The following is a 12,038-nucleotide window of genomic DNA, read 5'->3' as shown; positions in this document are numbered from 1 at the left end:
TTTTTGCTTAGAATTGCTTTGGCTATGCAGGCTCTTTTTTGGTTCCATATGAACTTTAGAATTGTTTTTTCTAATTCTGTGAAGAATAATGGTGGTATTTTGATGGGGATTGCATTGAATTTGTAGATTGTCCTTGGCAGTGTGGTCATTTTCACAATATTGATTCTACCCATCCATGAGCATGGGATGTGTTTCCATTTGTTAGTGTCATCTATGATTTTTTTCAGCAGTGTTTTGTAGTTTTCCTTGTAGAGGTCTTTTGACTCCTTGGTTAGGTATATTCCTAACTATTTTTTTTTCCAGCTATTGTAAAAGGGGTTGAATTCTTGATTTGATTCTCTGCTTGGTCGCTGTCAGTGTATAGAAGAGCTACCTATTTGTGTACATTAATTTTGTATCTGAAAACTTTGCTGAATGCTTTTATCAGTTCCAGAAGCTTTCTGGAGGAGTCGTTAGGGTTTTCAAGGTAAACAATCACATCATCAGCAAACAGTGACAGTTTGACTTCTTCTTTACTGATTTGGATGCCCTTTATTTCTTTCTCTTGCCTGATTGCTCTGGCTAGGACTTCCAGTACTATGTTGAAGAGGAGTGGTGAGAGTGGGCATCCTTGTCTTGTTCCAGTTCCCAGAGGGAATGCTTTCACCTTTTCTCCATTCAGTATTATGTTGGCTGTGGATTTGTCATAGATGGCTTTTATTACATTAAGGTATGTCCCTTGTATGCCAATTTTGCTGAGAGTTTTAATCATAAAGTGATGCTGGATTTTGTTGAATACCTTTTCTGCATCTATTGAGATGATCATGTGATTTTTGTTTTTAATTCTGTTCATGTGGTGTATCACATTTATTGACATGCATATGTTAAACTGTCTCTGCATCCCTGGTATGAAACCCCCTTAATCATGGTGGATTATCTTTTTGGTATGCTATTGGATTCAGTTAGCTAGTATTTTGTTAAGGATTTTAGCATCTATGGTCATCAAGGATATTGGTCTGTAGTTTCCTTTTTTGGTTATGGCCTTCCTTTGTTTTGGTATTACAGTGATGCTGGCTTCACAGAATGAATTAAGAGGGGTTCATTCTTTCTCTATCTTGTGGAATAGTGTCAAAAGGATTGGTACCAATTCTTCTTTGAATGTCCGGTAGAATTCTGCTGTGAATCTGTCTGGTCCTGGATTTTTTTTGTTGGTAATTTTTAAATTAGTATTTCAATCTCGCTGCTTGCTATTTCTGTTCAGAGTATCTAATTCTTCCTGATTTAAGCTAGAAGGGTTGTATTTTTCCAGGAGTTTATCCATCTCTTCTAGGTTTTCTAGTTTATATGCATAAAGGTGTTTACAGTAGCCTTGAATGATCTTTTGTATTTCAGTGATGTCAGTTGTAATATCTCCTGCTTCATTTCTTAGTGACGTTATTTGGATTTTCTATCTTGTTTTCTTGGTTAATCTTGCTAATGGTCTATCAATTTTATTTATCTTTTCAATGAACAGCTTTTTGTTTCATTTATCTTGTGTGTGTGTGTGTGTGTGTGTGTGTGTGTGTGTGTGTGTTTCAATGTCTTGCTGGGTGTGGTGGCTCACTCCTGTAATCCCAACACTTTGGGAGGCCGAGGTGGGCAGATCATTTGAGGTCAGGAGTTTGAGACCAGCCTGACCAACATGGCGAAACCCCATCTCTGCTAAAAATACAAAAAAAATTAGCTGGGCATGGTGGTTCATGCCTGTAGTCCCAGCTACTCAGGAGGCTGAGGCAGGAGATTCACTTGAACCCAGGAGGTGGAGGTTGCAGTGAGCTGAGATCATGCCACTGCGCTCTAGCCTGGGCAATAGAGCGAGACTCCATCTTAAAAAATCAAACAAACAAACAATTTCCTTTACTTCTGCTCTGCTCTTGGTTATTTCCTTTCTTCTTCTGGGTTTGGGTTTGGTTTGTTCTTGTTTCTCTACTTCCTTGAGGTGTGACCTTAGAATGTCAGTTTGTGCTCTTTCAGTCTTTTTTTGATATAGGCATTTAGGGCTATGAACTTTCCTGTTAGCATCACCTTTGCTGTATCCCAGAGGTTTTGGTAGGTTGTGTCATTATTGTCATTCAGTTTGAAGAATTTTTTAATTTCCATCTTGATTTTGGTTTTGACTCAATGCTTATTCAGGAGCAATTTATTTAATTTCCATTTATTTGCATGGTTTTGAAGTTTCCTTTTGGAGTTGATTTCCACTGTGGTCTGAGAGAGTGCTTGATATAATCTCAATTTTCTTAAATTTATTGAGGCTAATTTTATGGCCTATCACATGGTCTATCTTGGAGAAAGTTCCATGCACTGTTAAATAGAATGTGTATTCTGTGGTTGTTGGATGCAATGTTCTGTATATATCTGATAATTACATTTGTTCCAGGATATTATGTAAATTCATTGTTTCTTTGTTTACTTTCTGTCTTGATGACCTGTCTAATGCTGTTAGTGGAGTATTGAAGTCCCCCACTATTATTGTTTTGCTGTCTATTTCATTTCTTAGATCTATTAGTAATTGTTTTATAAATTTGGGAGCTCCAGTATTAGGTGCATATATGTTTAGGATTGTGATGTTTTCCTGTTGGACAAGGCCTTTTACCTTTATATACTGTCCCTCTTTGTCTCTTTTAACCGCTGTTGCTTTAAAGTTTGTTTTGTCTGATATAAGAATAGCTACCCCTGCTTGCTTTTGGTGTGCATTTGCATGAAATGCCTTTTTCCACCCCTTTCCTTTAAGTTTTATGTGAGTCCCCTTATGTGTTAGGTGAGTCTCCTGAAGCCAGCAGATAGTTGGTTGGTGACTTCTTATCCATTCTGTGGTTTTGTATCTTTTAAGTGGAGCATTTAGACCATTTACATTCAATGTTAGTATTGAAATGGGAGATGTCGTTGCATTCATTGTGCTCTTTGTTGCCTGTGTACTTTGGTTTTTTTGTTTTTGCTTTTTAACTTGTATTTTTGTTTTACAGGTCCTGTGTGATTTATGCTTTAAAGAGGTTCTGTTTTGATGTGTTTCCAGGATTTGTTTCAAGATTTAGAACTCCTTTTAGCAGTTCCTGTAGTGGTGGCTTGTTAATGGCGAATTCTCTCAGAATTTGTTTTTCTGAAAAAGACTATATCTTTCCTTCATATATGATGCTTAGTTTTGCTAGATACAAAATTCTTGGCTGATAATTGTTTTGTTTGAGGAGGCTGAAGATAGGGCCCTTATCCCTTCTAGCTTGTAGGGTTTCTGCTGAGAAATCTGCAGTTAATCTGATAGGTTTTCCTTTATAGGTTACCTGGTGCTTCTGTCTCACTGTTCTTAAGATTCTTTACTTCATTTTAGCTTTGGATAACCTGATGACAATGTGTCTAGGTGATGATCTTTTTGTGATGAATTTCCCAGACGTTCTTTGTGCTTCTTGTATTTGGATGTCTAGGTCTCTAGCAAGGCTGGGGAAGTTTTCCTCAATTATTCCCCCAAATATGTTTTCCAAGCTTTTAGAATTCTCTTCTTCCTCAGAAACACCAGGCTAGTCATGTCTGAGCTCAGACTCTCTTTGGGCAGGTCTTGCTGCGGCTGCTGTGGGGGATGGGGGTCAGATTCCCAGGTCACTGGAGTTGTGTACCTAGGAGGATAATACTGTCTCTGCTGAGTCATGAAGGTTTTCAGGGAAGTGGGGGAAATCCGGCAGTCACAAGCCTCACCCAGCTCCCACACATACCGAAGGGCCAGTCTCACTCCCACTGTGCTCCCACAAACAGCCCCCAGTCTGTTTCCTGGTGGTGGGTGAGATGGGCTTGAAACCTTACCCCAGGCTACCAGCTGCAGGTAGGGAAAAGAAAAGGGCTTGGTTCTTCCCCGGCCTGTGGAGTCTGCACAGTGAATTTGTGCCCTCCCCCAGGTTCTGGCCAGGAGGCTTCTCACCCTGTTCAAATTGTTACAAAGTTCAGCTAGAGATTTCCTTCTCCCTGTGGAGTTTTACCTCTTGCTCCTCTGGCCACCCTCCCGATGGATCCTTGTGGTGCCAGGCAGGAATGGCTGCTTGGGGACCCACTGAGCTCCCAGACCTTTCTGCTGTATCCTCTTCCCCTGTATTTCACTTGGCTCTCTAAATTGACTCAGCTCCAAGTAAGGTCGGAAACTTCTCCCACAAACAGACCTTCAGTTTCTCCAGCGAGGGTGAGTGTTCGGGAGAGGAGGGTCTCCCTTTCCCACTTCCACAGTTGGGGCATTCACAGTATTTGGGGTGTCTCCCAGGTCCTGCAAAAGCAGTCTGCTTCCTTTAGAGGGTCTGTGCGTCCTCTTGGGATTGCTGGTTTGTTCTTGCAGTTGATCTGGAGCTGAAATTCACAATGCGAGCCTCCACATGCCGCTCTGTCTGGAGCTCTAGTCTAGTCCTGCCTCCCATCTGCCATGATGATCATAGTTCACATCTATTTCAATATTTAATATTAGAAATGTTTGGGTCTTTATTTTAGAAGTTTGGTGATTTTTTCTGACCACAAATGTGCCGTAGGAACTTAACTCTTGTTATATCAGTTAGCCTATGGTAAAATTAGTTTTGTTACATGTCATTTCACTTAAATTTGCAGTTTCCAAGAACCTATCGATGATGTTAAGTGAAGACTTACTCTACGTCCCTTGCATGGGATACTTGAGGGAGAAGTGCAGATGCTCACAGGCACTCAGGAAGCCTGCCCTATGTCATGGGGCATGTGTGATCCGTTGAGCCTGAGAGTTGCCAGGTTCCCTCTCCATCTGGTGTCTAGGCTTATATAATGTGCCCCAGCTGAAGGCAGGGAGGTCAAGCCAGGCGTTTTTCCCTCCCATGGTCCTGCTGCCCCAACCCATTGCAAATGGGAGGCTTCCAAACATATTGCAGCCTCCATGCTAGGATGCACTAGGTAACTGGATGGTGGTGGGTAATAGGTTACCCCTGCCTAGTCACCTAATGAATGCGATGTGGCACTGCCAACCCAGACTGGAAATGCTGCCGCCATTCCTTGTTCCAAGATACTGCAGGGCAAACACTTAACCTGACCTTCCCTGTACTCACACCGGTTGGAGACAGAGGGCAACAGTGGTTGCTGGGAAGGGTTGGAGATGGAGGAAAAGGAGAGATCAGGCAGTGTCCAGGGTGCCAGGGAGTTGGGGAGCAGCCCCTGAGAACCCACCCTGGGGAGGTTAGGGAGCCACATATGAGCCAAGGTTCCAAGCCTCTGGTGTGTGCTTCCATATCTGTTGGACTCTATTACAAAGCACAAATATAAAAATAAAATTGCATAGAATTTCAAGACAGTGATTACAGAGCATTAAACCCCAAGCACCAGGCCCTTCTGAGCAGGAGTACACAAGTACACCAATAAAGCTAGTCCTTCATATTTCCTAGTGCTGTGCACTGCTGTGGCCTAGAAGCAATGATATCCTAGAAGCAATGATATCCCAGTAGCAATAAGCATACCTTGAAACCAGATCTTGGTTTCTAAATACCATTTCCTAATTTAAAAAAAAAAAAAAAAGCAGTGCTTCTTGGAGAAATGGTGGATTCCTGCCTTGGTACAGGCAAAGTACAAGGTGAGGCTGGGACTTCTTGTGCCAGGATATAGGAAAACACCAAAAGACCAATGGGATTGTGCCAAAAGGACTCAGGAGTCAGGTTAAAGGGGCTCTCTCCTTGGCCAAATTTGGGACAATTGAACATCAAGAAGAATAATGATCATAATTGCTTATAATCACTGAGTAAATTAAAATCCTGAATATATTATGATACTCAAACAAGTGAAAACTCACTAGTGATCAATGATAATTATATTAACTTCTTTTTTCCTGAAATTTTGTAACTAAGGGAAAGATTTAGGCATTTACCCTTTTTTTTTGTTTTCTCAAAGAACATGTTTATTTTATAATAAACTTCTACATATATTTATACTTTCTGGGTTTTCTTTTTTTCTTTTTTTTATTTTTTATTTTACTTTATTTTATTTTGCACACAAAACAATAAACATTTTCTAAAAGTACATACTAACAAAAAGGTGCATATCAAACATATTAGGAAGGTTGCACATGGGAAGATGGGGAATAGAAATGGGGGGTGGGAATTAAAGAAAATAAATGAGAGAGGGACTTTGTATGGATCAATGATAATAACTCAGTCCTCTATTTGACGAAGAAGAAGGAGAAGGAAGAGGAAGAAAAAGAAAGTGGGATAAAGGATCAGAAAGGGAGGAAAATAGAAAAAATTAGAGTATGACTCCAGGGTAGACCTGTTTTGTTGTCGCTTGGTTCGTTGGTTGGTTTGACAGTTGTATTTTTCATATGTTTCGCCATGTTGGCCAGGCTGGTCTCGAGCTCCCAGCCTCAAGTGATCAACCCGCCTCAGCCTCCCAGAGTACTGGGACTACAGGCGTGAGCCACCACATCCAGCCCCCACATTGCTTCTGGCCTCTGTGGTAGACCTCCCAGACGGGCGGCCGGGCAGAGGCGCTCCCCACATCCCAGACAGGGCGGCCGGGCAGAGGCGCTCCTCACTTCCCAGACGGGGCGGCCGGGCAGAGACCCTCCTCACTTCCTAGACGGGGTGGCGGCTGGGCAGAGGGGCTCCTCATTTCCCGGACGGGGCGGCCGGGCAGAGGCGCTGCTCACATCCCAGACAATGGGTGGCCGGGCAGAGGCGCTCCTCACATCCCAGAAGGGGCGGCCAGGCAGAGACACTCCCCACCTCCCAGATGGGGCAGCGGCTGGGCAGAGGCTGCAATCCCAGCACCCTGGGAGGCCAAGGAAGGCGGCTGGGAGGCGGAGGCTGCAGCGAGCCAAGACCACGCCACCGCACTCCAGCCCGGGCAACACCGAGCACCAAATGAGCGAGCCTCCGGCTGCAGTCCCAGCACCTCGGGAGGCCGAGGCGAGCAGAGCACTGGAGGTCAGGAGCTGGAGACCAGCCTGGCCGACATGGCGAAACCGCGCCTCCAGCCAAAGGAGAAAAACCAGGGAGGGGTGGTGGCGCGCGGCGGCAATCCCAGGCAGCCCGCAGGCCAGGGCAGGAGAATCACGGGAGCCGGACGCAGGGAGTCTGCAGCGAGCCGAGTTTACTCCAGCCTGGGCCACAGAGGGAAGGAAAAAAGAAAGAAAGGAAGGACGGACGGACGGAAGGAAGGAAGGAAGCCTGACTTTTTAGTTAATCCCTATTTGATTCTTCTTTATCGAGGAATGTCAGGTAACAATTACAAACAAATTTATACAATATCATCAATTTCCCATTTTCTAATAAAAGAATCAATTCAGGCAAGGATCATCAATGACTGCTAACAGAATTGGAGGACAGATTGGTGGAGGCAGCATACTTATGTAGTACCAATGTACCACCCCTCAAGTTACTCTTTTTCTAATTTTTAAAATTTTTGTAGAGACAGGGTCTCACATGATACCTAGGTTGGTCTTGAACTCATGGCCTCAAGGGATCCTCCTGCCTCCATCCCCCAAAGTGCTGGGATTACAGGCATGAGCCACCACATGTGGCCTCATGTTACTTTTTAATTTCAAAGGGAAAAATTTAGCTTGGTTCTCATTACCTTAACCCAGTGATTACACTTGACATCACTTATAGTGAGACAGCCTGGTGTTACGTGCCTCCTGAGGTGATGCAATATGAACTACACAACACATCCTACGTAGTATTCTTGCCAAAAATGTTTAACCTGAATCTAATTATGCCTCTAGACCTAACATCCAGTTTACAGGTGTCTCAGCTTGCCAGGACTGCTGAAACAAAGTACCACAAACTGTGTGGAATAAACAGGAGAAATTTATTGTCTCACAGTTCTAGAGGCTGGAAGTCTGAGATTAAGGTGCTGGTGGGGTTGGTTCCTTTTGAAGCCTGTGAGAGAATGAACTCTTGTAGACCTCTTCTTGGGGAGTGGCTCAATGGCTCGTAGCCCTGTGAATTAAAGTGACAAAAAACAGATTACTGAGCCAGGTATGTGTAGTGGTGTGCACCTGTAATCCCAGCTACTTGGGAGGCTGGGGCGGGAGTTCAGCATTCAAGACCAGCTGAAACTGCCTTTGCAAAGATTATAAAGTGAGACAGTAAAAGAGATCTGACCAAACTGACTCCGTTTTCCCTTTAACCTCCAAGGGACTTATGCCCTTGTTCCTTCCTGGGCGTAAGTCAAAGTAACTTTGGGAGGAATTTAGTTTATAGTTTAACTTTGAAACAAAGATGATAACAGTCCCTCCCTGAAACAAACTCCCTCCTTGCTTGGGGACCAGATCATGTTTATAAAACTAACAATTTAGCCACAAGATTAGAAATTATGGCTCAAGAGTCATGTAGCCAGAGACCACAAGATTCCTAACTTTCCCAATTGCTCCTATGGATAACATCACTATTGTAAAACCAAAGAGGTATTTTTCAGACCCTGCATTCTGATGGATTAGCTGGTGCCACCCGGACTGGTAAACTGGGTCCTCTGCTCTTGTGGCTCACACCCAGGAACTGACTCAGTGCAAGAATACAAGCTCCAACTTCCTGTGATTTCATCCATGAGCCGACCAATCAGCATTCTCCATTTCCAAGCCTTTTGCCCGCCAAACTATCTTTAAAAAAGCCTAGCCTCTGAGTTTTCGGGGAGGCTGATTTGAGTAATAATTAAACTCTAGTCTTGTGTTTAGCCAGCTCTCTGTGTATTAAACTATTAAACTCTTTTTTATCTATTGCAATTCCCTTGTCTTGATAAATCGACTGCATCTGGGCAGCAGGCAAGATGAACCAGTTGGGTGGTTACTCAGTCTAGGCAAAACAGCAAGACCCCATCTATATAAATTTTTTTTAATAAAAAAAAGAAGACAGGTTACCATGAGAAAAAGATAAGATTTAATTATATACATACACACAAAAGTTAACAAATAAGGGTGACTCAAGGAGGCAGTTAGAATTTGGGGCTTACATACCATCCTAAACTAGACAAAAGGAAAGGGGGTTTTGGGCTTTTTGGAGGGTGGTAAGTTATGGGAAATGTATGGTAAATAAGGATTGTCTTGCTATGTAGATAGGAGACATCTCAGGTGCTAAGAGTTTTCCTAGTACAGGAGAGGGAGACACCTTACAACTGGAAATTTATGTCCTGGTTTTAGTCAGAAGCAGGAAGGGCAGAGAGCTAATTGCCTTCAGCTCAAAACCATCCTTTCTGAGTGACATGTTTGGGGGTGGCATATTCTGGCCCCCTTCACTTGCTTCTAGTTTCTGGTAGTTTGCTAGCAATCTTTCACATTCCTTAACATGTAGAAGTGTCACTCTGATCCCTGCCTTCATGTTTACAGGACATTCCCCTTATGTGTGCATGTCTATCTCCAAATTTCCCCTTCTTATAAGGACATCAGTCATATTGGATTAGGGACCCACCCTATTACCCTACTCCGGTATGACCTCATCTTAACCAATTATGTCTACAGTGACTATTTCCAAATAAGGTCACATTCTGAGGTACTGGCGGTTAGGGCTTCAGCATATGAATTTTGGGGGACAAACACAATTCAACTCATTGCAGGAAATCTGGCAGGGCAGAACAAGAACACCACCACACACAATCGATCAGACAAATCTAGAATGTGGGGCTTTCTACAAAGTCTCTTCAAAAACACAACGTCATTTTTAAAAAGTAGAGGGACTATTCCGAAAAGACTAAAAAAACCAAATGTATGAATTGTGATTGGATTTTGGTTTAATTCAGCAACTGCTATAAGATATAGTACAGGTTGAGGAGATTTGAATGTGGACTGGCTATTCTGAGAGTTAGGTGGTATTAGGCAATTACTGTTGATTTTCTTAGAGGTAATCATTGTACGATAGTTATATAAGAGAATTAACTTAGAATGATGCAAGCTGAAGTATTTGGGATGAAGTGTCATGATGTCACTTTTAATTTAATTTACTTTTAAATAGATCAGCAAAAAGAAAGTATATATTCATGAAGTGAATCTGTATATATAGCTGTGTATATAGATAAAGCAAATATACCAGAAGGTTAACATTTGTCAAATTTCAATGGTGGGTATAGGGGTTTTCATTGTGCTATTCTTTCAACTTTTCTGTATGTTTGAAGTTTTTCATAATAAAAAGTTGACAGAAAATGAAGAAAAATAGTTTTTTCAGAGAAGATTTTCTTCCTCCCATCTTTCTATTGAAAATAGAGCATTAAAAAAATCCAACTGGCTTAAAATGTACATGAAAATTCAGTTAGTGAAAAAGAAAAATTTGCTGTTAGGGTTGTAAAACAGTTGGGCTGCTTTCCAAGCAATTCCTTCCCTTTATTACTGTGAGTTGGAGGTTAGAGCACAAGGCCCTCAATCAAGAATTATTTGAAGGCCTCCAAAAGCCCTGCTGACCTCCAAGTATCTCCCCTGCTGGCTTTCCATGTGGCCTGAAATTTCTGTCACCTGGGTCAATTCTTAGGGATCAAGTATTTTCTCACTATTGGGGAGGTAGTGCCCCCTTTTAAAATGCAAATCTGGGAGGGATCCTGGGCCCATTAAGTGGGAACAATTGTCTGAGGAGCCACCACCTGCCCAAAGGCCCGCAATTCTAACAGCTCCTTCCCCAACCCCTTACCACCACTGAGATCGGACAATGTGTGCTTTAGGAAACAAAATTGAACAATGCATGCTCTAAGAAACTTCTTAGGTGAAGATACCATTTCAAGAAAGCTTATTTTCCGTGAATCAAATGGGGTGCATGAGGTCATTGCTGTTTTTACTTTGTAAACTGGGTGGCCTCTGAAAGCTTCTTTAGAACACTTCAAAGGAAGCCTCCTCAACTCTTCCAGGCCCCCACCCCCTTTCCTTTGTTACTGAATTCTTACTGACCCCAAAGTTTTTCAGTGAATGAAGAGTTTCCAAGGGGCCTAAAAAATACCTGGGACAATTAGAGAAATGAAAACCAGGGGGTCAAGATGAATCGACCCTTGGCAGAGGATTTACATAACCTAACCTCTGGCTGTGAATAAAAGATGAAATGCCCCACTGGGGTCAGAACTGCAGTTCAAGGGCATTTGCAGGGCCAAGCCTGGCTTCTCTGCTATGTCAGGAATTCCAGGAATGCCACTGATCATTGTGTGTTGGCAGGGTGCAGGAGGTTGCAGCCAGGCTAACAGAAACCCAGCCCTGCCCACTGGGTGAAACTGCAAGTTGAGAGCGTGGGAAACCAGCAAGTTGAGAGAGGATCCAGAAGTAACCCCTTCTAAAACGGGAAAGATGCCTTCCGAAAGGTGACCAAATTCTTGTTTTAGATGGTGGTGTTAATTTGGGAGGTTGGAAGGGAGGCAGGTGGGAGAAGGGACATGTCCCTTTCGAAGAGCCCCTTTGTTTCTTCTGTGGAGCATAGCTCTGGGGGAGGCATCTGCTCTTTACCTATAGACCGGATGGCCTGGTACTGGTCTTCTCTAGACTGAAGGTCCTCCACCAGGTCTCCTGCTGCTGTTACCTAAGAAAGAAATCTCACAAGGGTGTTAAAAGGTAATTTCCAGAAAGAGGTAAAATCGTGACCGTTATACAGATATAAAAACGAACATGTGTTAAAGACTTTATTTTACTTATATAACAGAGGGAGCCAGGCAGATGTTATAACTGGTTTAAAAAAGAAACAGCCCCAATTTATATGGAGTAAAGGAATTTAGAGATGAATTGCAAATGCAGGCAAACTGTTTATTGCCCCCCTCCCCGCCCCTGCCGCCACACACACAGGGGGAAGGAAGTCAATTGAACCAGATAGGACAGGATTTGCATATCTATCAGTGACCTACAACTTAGGGAGTGGCAAATAGCTCCAGTAGAATCAGAATCAGATAACGCCTGAAAGCATATACTACAGGCAATAGTTTTCCACTGAAGTGTGAATTTACAGGGGCAAGAAATTTTGCTTTCTGAATTTTTTTTTTTTTTGAGATGGTGTTTCACTTTGTCACCCAGGCTGGAGTGCAGTGGCACGATCTCGGCTCACTGCAACCTCTGCCTCCCGGGTTCAAGCAATTCTCTTGCCTTGGCCTCCCAA

Source organism: Hylobates moloch, unplaced genomic scaffold (genome assembly GCF_009828535.3).
Source record: "Hylobates moloch isolate HMO894 unplaced genomic scaffold, HMol_V3 SCAFFOLD_7, whole genome shotgun sequence".
Classification (NCBI taxonomy): Eukaryota; Metazoa; Chordata; class Mammalia; order Primates; family Hylobatidae; genus Hylobates; species Hylobates moloch.
This window is presented reverse-complemented; position numbering follows the sequence as displayed.